Source organism: Orycteropus afer, unplaced genomic scaffold (genome assembly GCF_000298275.1).
Source record: "Orycteropus afer afer isolate SDZICR_OR568_19922 unplaced genomic scaffold, OryAfe1.0 scaffold00418, whole genome shotgun sequence".
Taxonomy (NCBI): Eukaryota; Metazoa; Chordata; class Mammalia; order Tubulidentata; family Orycteropodidae; genus Orycteropus; species Orycteropus afer.
In genome coordinates this window covers 370,036-380,046 of record NW_006922005.1, presented here as the reverse complement: position 1 = coordinate 380,046, position 10,011 = coordinate 370,036, and positions in this window count along the sequence as shown.

Below are 10,011 nucleotides of genomic sequence, written 5' to 3'. Positions count from 1 at the left end.
CTAAATTTTCCTTGAGAAACTGTATAATTCTAGGTTTCACATTTAAGTCTTTGATCCATCTGGAGTTCGTTTTTGTGTGTGGTGTGAGGTACAGACCTTGTTTCATTTTTCTGCAAATGGATCTCCAGTTTTGTCCCTTTTATTTTTTAACTTTAACATTCTGACAGAAGCCTTTTTGTAACCTAATTTCAGAAGCTGCATTCCATTTCTTTTGCTGTACTGTATTTCTTAGAGTGGAGTTACTGGGTCTGCCTCACTTTCAAAGGTAGGAGATTATATAAGGCATGGATACAGGGAGACTGGGATCACTGAGAGTCATTTGAGAAATTGCCTACCCAGATTTATATACTGATTTTGACATGACTTTTAAAATATTAAAATGTACGCTTCTTTTGAAAAGTATGTTTGCAAAGAATATCATTTAGCCAAAACAACACACACACACACACACACACACACATATAAATGTTGAATAAATTAAAAAGTACAATGTCAAATAAAGGCTGTCATTTACAACTATACCATCAGTTTCTAAATGCAAAGAAGAAAATAGAAAACATATGCAAAATTGTTTTAGTGAATATTATAGAGAGCACAGCATTTGCTTATCAAAAACAATATTCATACTTAGAGAAAGTTGAAAAGGTAGTGCATTGTTGAGTAAGACTAAGCACTGGATACAAGTGAATCATGTACCTAGATTATTAAAATCTGTCCAAGTTACCAATATGATCCTGTTTATGTGTTTAAAATATGTGACAGACTTGGAGAAAACTTTTGATGTTGTTATGATGTGCCATGGAGTCAGACCAACTCATAGTGACCCCTCCTCAAGTTTCCTAGGGAGTATCACTACAGACATAGATTACCAAACCTTGCTTCTGGGAGAAAACTTCTAGTGCTATTTAAAGATGTTTTTAAATTATTTCAAATTAAAATAACAAATATATAACTTTATTGTAATTTTTAAAATCTACGTTTTTCATAAATAATGTATTTCCAACTGTATTGTTTAAATATGCAACGAAAAGTCTTTTCATTTAACTATATCCCACATGAACCTACCTTTTACCATTTATGTATCCCTTGAAAGTATTTTTCTCAATTACCTTATGAAAATTGATGAAAAACTTCTGGGTTTAAATTTTCAGGTCAATTCAATTTCACAAGTTGCATATGAAATGTAATATATAATATAATAATTATAGGGAGTTTTGGTGGCCTAGTGGGGGCTCTAGTGGCATAGTGCCTAAGGCATTTGACTGCTAACCAGAAGGCTGGTGGTTTTGAACCTTTGGAACTCCTTGGAAGGCAATCTACTTTGTAGAGATACCTTCTCAGAAACCCAAGGAGGAATCTCTGAGTCATATTGAATGAATGGCAGTGAGTTTGGTTTTGGTTTTGGATGGTGGTGTAGTGGTTAAGGCATTTGGCTGTTAACCAAAAGGTCAGAGGTTCAAACCCACAGATGCTCCATGGGAGTAAGATGAGGCAATCTAAATCCACAAAAATTTACAGCCTTGGAAAACCAAGGGGATTGCTATGAGTTGGAATCAACTCCGTGGCAGTGTTTTATTTTTTTTTAATAGTAATTTTAACTTGAACTTGAAGAATCTTGTTTTTAAAAGTCAAAAACCCTATAAATGATAGAGAAATATATTTCTTTACTTTAAACTATAGAGATATTCTTTCTACTATTTGTGGAATCAAAGTATGTAATTCATTATTATACATATACATAAATTATACTGCAGTTTGTTGTTGTTGTGTGGTGTTGAGTTGATTAGTCTCCACATAATCAAGAATTTTTTTCTCAACTGTATCTTATTGTAATGCGTTTCAGTATAATTGAGATGGTAAACATTATAAGGCATCAATTAATAACAAAAACACTATCATTTTTGAAGGAACTGAATTTTATTAAATATCTATGTGGTTCTCAATTATAACATTTGTTTTACTTATTTTCTACACAGAGTTATTATAAGGATTAATGAGATAATTTATAATTTCCCAACTCAGTTTTACAAATATGGAAACTGATATTCACTAATTTGTCCTTTATCATTATCAACTTGTATTCCATTATGTGACTATACAAAAATTTATTTATTATCTCTTTGTTTATGTATTTTCTTGTATGTAGGTCAGGATTGCTTACAGTTTTGACTATTATGAAAAATCAGATGTGAGAATGTCGTAGATGTGCTTTTGTTCATCTACATTTCTATGTCTCTTGGGTAAATAGGACTGGAATTGCTGGGTAAAATGTAGATGTATTAATTTTATAAGAAACTGCTAAAATATTTCCAAAGTGGTTGTATCATTTTATCATCCCACTAAAAATGTATGAGTACTCCACATGCTCTACATTTTTAAAAACAATTGGTATTATTAATGTTTATTTTATTTTAGCCATTCTACAGGCTATGTAGTACTATCTCATTGTAGCATTATTTTTATTTGTCTAATTACTGGTGATGTATAATCTTTTTCTTTCTTTAGCTTTTATTATTTGTTTATATTATTAGCTTTTAATTTGAGTGCAATTTTATAAAACAGATTTGTTTTACTTCAATAGTTAATAAGTATTTTCTTTTGCAACACTGATAACAATTCCTACAATATAGTAGATCTCCTCCCACCTCCACCCTGTGGTTACCCCTTTCCTGTGTCCTTCATATCTATATGTTCCTGCCTATGTGTAGTCTTTCTTAATGCTTATTTCCATTCATATATCTCCTTTATGAAGTGGAATTAAGGTATTTTTTTTTCCATTTATATTGGTTATCTTCCTAATATTGTTGTTTTTTTAAAATTTTTTATGAAAAATTCCTTTGTCCTATATGTTTTGCAAATTATTATAGTTTTTCAATCTATGCCTTGCCTATCCATTCTCTTAATGGTATTTTTTTATAAGCAAGAACATAAATGTTGATGAAGTATGATTTTTTTCTTTTGTAATTATTGATTTTTACAAAAATATTAGCTTAGTAGAGACAAAGTGGTATTCTCTTGTGTTGTCTTACATAAGTTTTATCATTTTGGCTTGTTCATGCATTTTTGATACAGCACAAATTAAATTTACATACTGTGCAAAGCCAGAGAGCTAAGGTTAATTTTTCCCTTCATGTTAATGGTCAATTTTTCTTGCAATAATTTTTTTAAAAGACTTTTCCTTGCATTTTGAATTGCTTTGGCACATGATTAAAATGAAACAATTGTGTATGTGTGGGGATAATTTTGGACTTCATTCAATTCTGTATATGTATAGTCAGTCTTTTAGCCAGTACTGTATTTTTCCATTTTTACTTAGCCTCATAGCAAATGTTAAAACCACATTCTTTTCATATAAGTTATAGAATCAGCTTATCAGTTGTTAATGAATGTAATGCTTCCTGAAATTGATTGGGAATACATAGACTTTATAGTTAGTATGTGTGGAATTGGTATTCTGTCAATGTGAAGGTTGATCATTTTTCTGAGGTTACCCTGTGATTTATAATTTTCTCCCTGAGTTTAGAACACCCCATTCTATTGTGCAATTCTCTTGACTTCCTCACCATTTAGAAGTTCTGTTACTACATTATTTTGCCCTTTTTTCTGGCTTGCAATTGAACTCATTTACCAACTGCTGTCCCTGGTTCCCTGTTTATAATCTCAAAAGCTTATTTTACTTTGAATACATTCCTAGCTGTCTTGGTTTCTGGGTTATGTCATCTTGTATTAATGCTCGGATGTTGTTTGCTATTATTGATTCTTTGTTCAAATGACTCCCTTTAGTATCTCTTGTAAAATTGGTCTGGTTTTAACAAATTTCCTTAATTTCTGCTTATCTGGAAATCTCCTAATTTCACTATCAAACTTGAAGGACAATTTTGCCAAGTATATAATTTTAATTGGAATTTTTTTTTTTTTTTCTTTCAGGGTTTTATATATACCATCCCATTGCCTTCTTGCTTGCATGGTCTCTTGTCCTTTATAAGTAACTTTTCATTTTTTCCTCTGCTACTTTCTGGATTCTTTCTTTGTCTTTGGTTTGATGAGTTTGATGATGATATGTTTTGGTGATGTTCTTTTGGGGTCTATCCTGTTTGGGGTTCATTGGACTTCTTGAATGGATATATTCTCATCTTTCATCATATCAGGAAAGTTCTGTTCCAACAAATCAGGGACAATTTTCTCAATGGTTTTATTTTTCCCTTTCTGTTCTGGAATATGGTTTACACATAGGTTATTTCTTTTGATGGTATCCCACATGAACCTTAGGCTTTCTTCATTTTGTTTTGATCTTCTTTTCTGATTGATCTCTTCCCAAAGAAGTATCCAGGTATTTGTCTTCAATCTTGTTAATTCTGTCTTCCTTTGATTCAATTCTACTCCTTTGCCCTGTCGATGTGTTATCTATTTCTGAAAATTTAGTATTAGTCTTCTGGATTTCTATCTGTAGATTTTGTAGCATTTCTAATTTTTTTTGTTTATTTTGTCATTTTGTTTTTGTATTCTCTTCCGAAATTGTTCTAGGGTTTTGTCTGTGTTTTCCTTAATTTTGTCAGTGTTTACCTTGATGTCTCTCAATCCTTTGAAAATACCTAAATATAATTATTTTGAATTCCTTACAAGTGAGTTCCAATGCTGCTGCTTCTTCAGCAAGGTGTTCTGGATCTGTACACTGCTCCCTTATTTCTACCACTTTATCTTGCTTCTTTGGGTGGACTGTGGTGGTCTGTTGCCTCTGAGATATTGTGATGTTGTTGTATATAGATCTCTGTTAACTGTTTGTGAAGAGCACTTAAGGGTGAGTCAGGCTCTCCTTGCGTGGTTGTTTATTATTGGCCAGTTGATGGAGAAGGAAGTGCTGGCTCTCACTCAGTAAGTGAAGCTGCAATAGGTGTGGGTGTAGTTGTATCATATGAGGACTGTTGCTGTCTCTCATTCAGTTAGACAGAAACAACAATAGAATAACCATCAAAAAAGTAAAAGCAAGTGCACAAAAAACACACCATGTAAACACACAGGAACAATAACCCAAAAAAGAAAAAGAAAAGGAAAAAGAAAAAAACACAATATCTGAAGAGAGGGCAATGAGAGAAAAAAAATATCAAGTAGGAGAATAATGAATTAAAAATGTGAAAAATTCAAAAAGCAAAACAATGAATGGGGTTAACTCTGATAACAAAAAAAATGGGAACGAGGAGTTGAGAAGAGAGAAAAAGCTGAAAACTAGAACCTGGAAAGGGAAGAATAAATAATAATAATAAGGAGAAATATAATAATCATTATAATTTTAAAACATAGAAAAACAAAGAGACTGAAAAAAGGGGAAAAAAAAAAAATCTGGGCAGGGTGGGGCAAGGCACCCAGGCTCCATCCAAGCACACAGACCAGGATGGAATTGCTGTCTGCCCAGAAGGTGGGTGGGAGTGACGGATTGTCACACCTCCATTTACCAAGAAGGTATAGGGTATAAGAGTAAGAAGGGGAATATTGCACCTTTCCAGTTGTTGGTTTCCGGAATGTCCTTGTGGTTTCCAGCAAATGGAGCCTATTCTTAAGTCCCTGGAATCTGGGAGAATGCTGTCACTTTAAATATTCAAAATGGTTGAACTGCTTGTAAACATTCAAAATTGTTGTGCCCTCTGGACAGGCAAAATCCACAGCTCAGTCTTTCTTCCTCCTTGCTGCTTCCCCTTTTACTCACCAGCTACCAGTGCAGCCCTCTGTGCAGCCCCTGGCTAGCAGGGACAATTTTTAGGTTAATTCTTAGGTCCTAACACCACTCAGCAACATCCAAGCTGTCTTTGCTGATAGACAACAGCTCCATATGTCTCCCTTTTTGTGTTTTCATGCAAATTCTTCAACTGTTTGGAGTTTAGTCCACTTCTATATCCTTCCCTTCAAAGCTCAGGGTTGTGGGATTATCTGTATTAATTGGTTCCCCTTTTCTTTGTTGAAGAGGGTCTGTGTAGTCTGTCTGCCTATTCTGCCATTTTAGTGGAACTCCTGTTGTGGTGTAGTAAATTACCTGGTATGGCTTTTCTATCCATAAATCTTTGTAAACTCAGTGGTGGAATTTTCTGTGAGCAACTGAGGAGATCCTGATTGTAAAAACTATCCACCTGGGGTATTTCTGTTGGAGGTGGCACAAAGCAATATTCTGGGAAGTTCGCTCTCTCTCAGGTGCTTAGAATTCTGATGTTATTATTGACTAGTTTGGCAACTCTGCTAGGCTCAAAAGGAGGTGTCCTAGAGGCAGAAGTCTCTCTGACTACTGGCTGACAAGGACATGCTGCTGAGAGAAACATGCTCCCAAGAGAAACGCGCTCCCAAGAGACATGTACTTCTGGGAGACACATGCTCCTGAGAGATAAGCACTGCTGGGAAAGAGATGTAAGAGACATACATTGCTGAGAGAGACACCAAGGGGCACACACTGCTGGGAGAGGCTGTGAGAGACTGTTGGCTGAGAGATGGAGGGCTGAGAGAGACTGAGCATTTTTCCTGAATTTGAATTGTAGCCTGGTGCTTCCCTAATAAATACCATAATCTGTGAGTTTGTGTGGTCACTGCAGTGAATTATCGAACCCAGCAGAAAGGTGGAGAGTGCTGTGGGAGGAACGGTTGGTGTCACGGTTGGTGAAAGGGGTGGAGGGAGGTAGCACGTCTTGCCTCACAGGAATAGGACTTGGGCTACTGATGTTAATTCTGTCTTCCTCTTTTGAGATTAGAGGGGGTCAGAAGTTGAGGCCGCCCTGTCTCTTAGGCACCTGTACAGTAAGTTTTGAGATCTAAGAGTGTGAGACCTCCTATGTCCTTGTTCTTCAGTAGTGCTTTTCTTATCCAAGAGCCCTTTCCATTCTACATAAAATTAATGATTAGTTTTTCCATATCCTTAAAGGATGTTGATGGAATCTGGATCGAGATTGCATTGAATGTATAGATTGCTTTGGTTAGTATTCACATTTTCGCAATGTTTAGTGTTCCTATCTATGAGCACAGTATGTTCTTCCATTTATGTAGATCTTTAAAATTTTCTTGAAGTAGTGTTTTGTAGTTTTCTTTGTATCAGTTTTTTGTGTTCCTGGCAAGATTTTTTCCCAAGTATTTTCTTTTGGTAGCTAAAGTAAATGGTATTGATTTCCTTATTTCCTTTAAAGAGATCTCTTTGCTGGTGTACAGGAATCCAACTGATTTTTGTATGTTTATCTTGTATCTTGTAACTATACTAAATCTTTTAATTAATTCCAGTAGTTTTCGTGCTGAGTCTCTTGGCTTCTCTGTGTATAGGATCATATCATCTGCAAATAGGGATAGTTTTACTTCTTTCTTACCAATTTGGATGCCAAAGCTATACACTAGCTTTAAAAAGATTTGTATATATGAGAAATTGAGGTTAATGTTATTATTATTATTACTATTATTATTATTTGTCCATACATTTATCAGTTTTGGAGTCATCATTAATTTGTATAAATCCAAATTTTCATCTGAAATCACATTTGTTCTGCTAAACTGCTTCCTTGATATCTCTTGTAATCTGGTCTACCAGCAATGAATTCTCCAAACTTATTCTGGTCTTGAAGTATGTATCTAAACTTAATTTCTTAATGATTTGTTTTTTGCTGAGTGTAGAGATCTAATTTGACAGTATTACTTTCTTTTTAATATTTTAAAGATGTAATTATTTTAAAGCCAGGCATACCAGCAAGGAAATTGGGGGAAAGAGAAGCCAGCAGGAATGACAGAATAACAGCAGACATGAATTCAGGTAAGGGAAGGGACACAGGGCCCAACCCCACCAGACAGGAAAGTGGGAGAAAGAGAAGGAAGGGGGTCAATAGAAGAGAGCAGTCCCAGGGATCGAGGTAAGGGGAGAGTGAAGAGGTTTTGAACAGCTAAATGAGACAAATTGTCTGTCAGCTTGTCGTACTATTGTGGCTTGTGTGTTGCTGTGAGGCTTGAGGCTGTGTCTCTGGTACTTCAAGTGCCAATACAATTGTACATGGTGTACAGGTTTCAGTGCAGTTTACAGACTGAGAAAGACTAGGAAGAAGGAGGAGTCCATCCACTTATAAAAGAATTGGCCAGGGAAAACCTATGAATAGCAGAGAAAAACTGTCTGATACATTACTGCTCAACGTTATGAATAGTTCGGTTAGGTGAGAAGGCTCTCAAAATAGGACAGAGAAACAGCTGTATCATCAGGGTAAACCCAACCTTACTCATATGGATAAGGTAAAGCTTGTGAAACCTCCATTTGCTGATGTGGCACCACTTAAATTGAGGAGAAACAGCTGCAGACATCCATTAATCATTGGAACATGGAATGTACGAAGTATGAATCTAGGAAAATTAGAAGTTGTCAAAAATGAAATGGAATGCATAAAGATTGATATCCTCAGCATTAGTGAGCTGAAATGGATGGGTTTTGGCCATTTTGAAGCAAACAACCATATGATCTACTGTGCCAGGAATGACAGTTTGAAGTGGAGTAACATGGCATTCATCATCACAAAGGATGTTTCAAGATCTGTCCTGAAGTATAATTCTGTCAGTGATAGGATAATATCCATACACCTACAAGGAAGATGAGTTAATACGGTTATTATTCAAATTTATGCACCAACCGCCAAAGCCAAAGATGAGGAAATTGAAGATTTTTATCAACATCTACAGTCTGAAATTGACCAAACATGCAATCAGGATGTGTTAATTATCACTAGTGAATGGAATGCAAAAGTTGGAAACAAAGAAGAATCACTGGTAGTTGGAAAATTTGGCCTTCATGAAAGAAATAATGCTGGAACTCGCATGATAGAATTTTGCAAGACCAACGACTTGTTCATTGCAAACACCTTTTTACAACAACACAGACGCCGGCTGTACACATGGACTTCACCAGATGGAACACACAGGAATCAGACTGACTACATCTGTGCCAAGAGGTGGTGGAAAAGCTCAATATCTTCAGCCAAAACCTGGGCAGGAGCTGATTGTGGAACAGAATATCAACTGTATATATGCAAGTTCAACTTGAAGTTAAAGACAATTAAAACAAGTCCAAGAGAGCCAAAATATGATCTTGAATATATCCCTCTTACATTTAGACATCATCTAAAGAATTGATTTGATGCATTGAACACCAATGACCCAAAACCAGAAGAATTGTGGGAGGATATCAAGAACATTATCCATGAAGAAAGCAAGAGGTCACTAAAAAGATGAGAAAAGAAGAGAAGACCAAAATGAATGACAGAAGAGACTCTGAAACTTGCCCTGGACTGGAGAGTAGCTAAAGCAAATGGAAGAAATGACAAGATAAAAGAGCTAAACAGAAGATTTCAAAGAGCAGCTCTAGAAGACGAAGCCAATTGCTATAATGAAATGTTCAAAGACTTAGAGTTGGAAAACCAAAAGGGAAGTACACACTCAGCATTTCTTAAGCTGAAAGAATTGAAGGAAAAATTTAAGCCTCCAGTTGAAATATTGAGAGATTCTATGGGCGAAATATTGAATGATGCAGGAAAAAACAAGAGAAGAAGGGAGGAATATGAAAGAATTGGTGAAGAACAAGGCTCTGAGAATTGATGGAATACCCATTGGGATATTTTAACAAACAGATGGCCCATTGGAGGCACTCACTCAGTTATGCCAAGAGATTTGGAAGACAGCTAATTGGCCAACTGACTGGAAAAGATCCATATTTACACCCATTCCAAAGAAAGATAATCCCACAGAATGTGGAAATTATCAAACAATATCATTAATATCACACACAAGTAAGATTCTTCTGAAGATAATTCAAAAACTTTTGCAGCAGTATATTGACAGAGAACTTCCAGAGGTGCAAGCTGGTTTCAGAAGAGGATATGGAACAAGGGATATCATAGCTGCTGTCAGATGGATCTTGGCTCAAGACAAAGAATACCAGAAAGATGTTTACTTGTGTTTTATTGACCATGCAAAGGCATTTGATTGTGTGGATCATGACAAATTATGGATAACATTGAG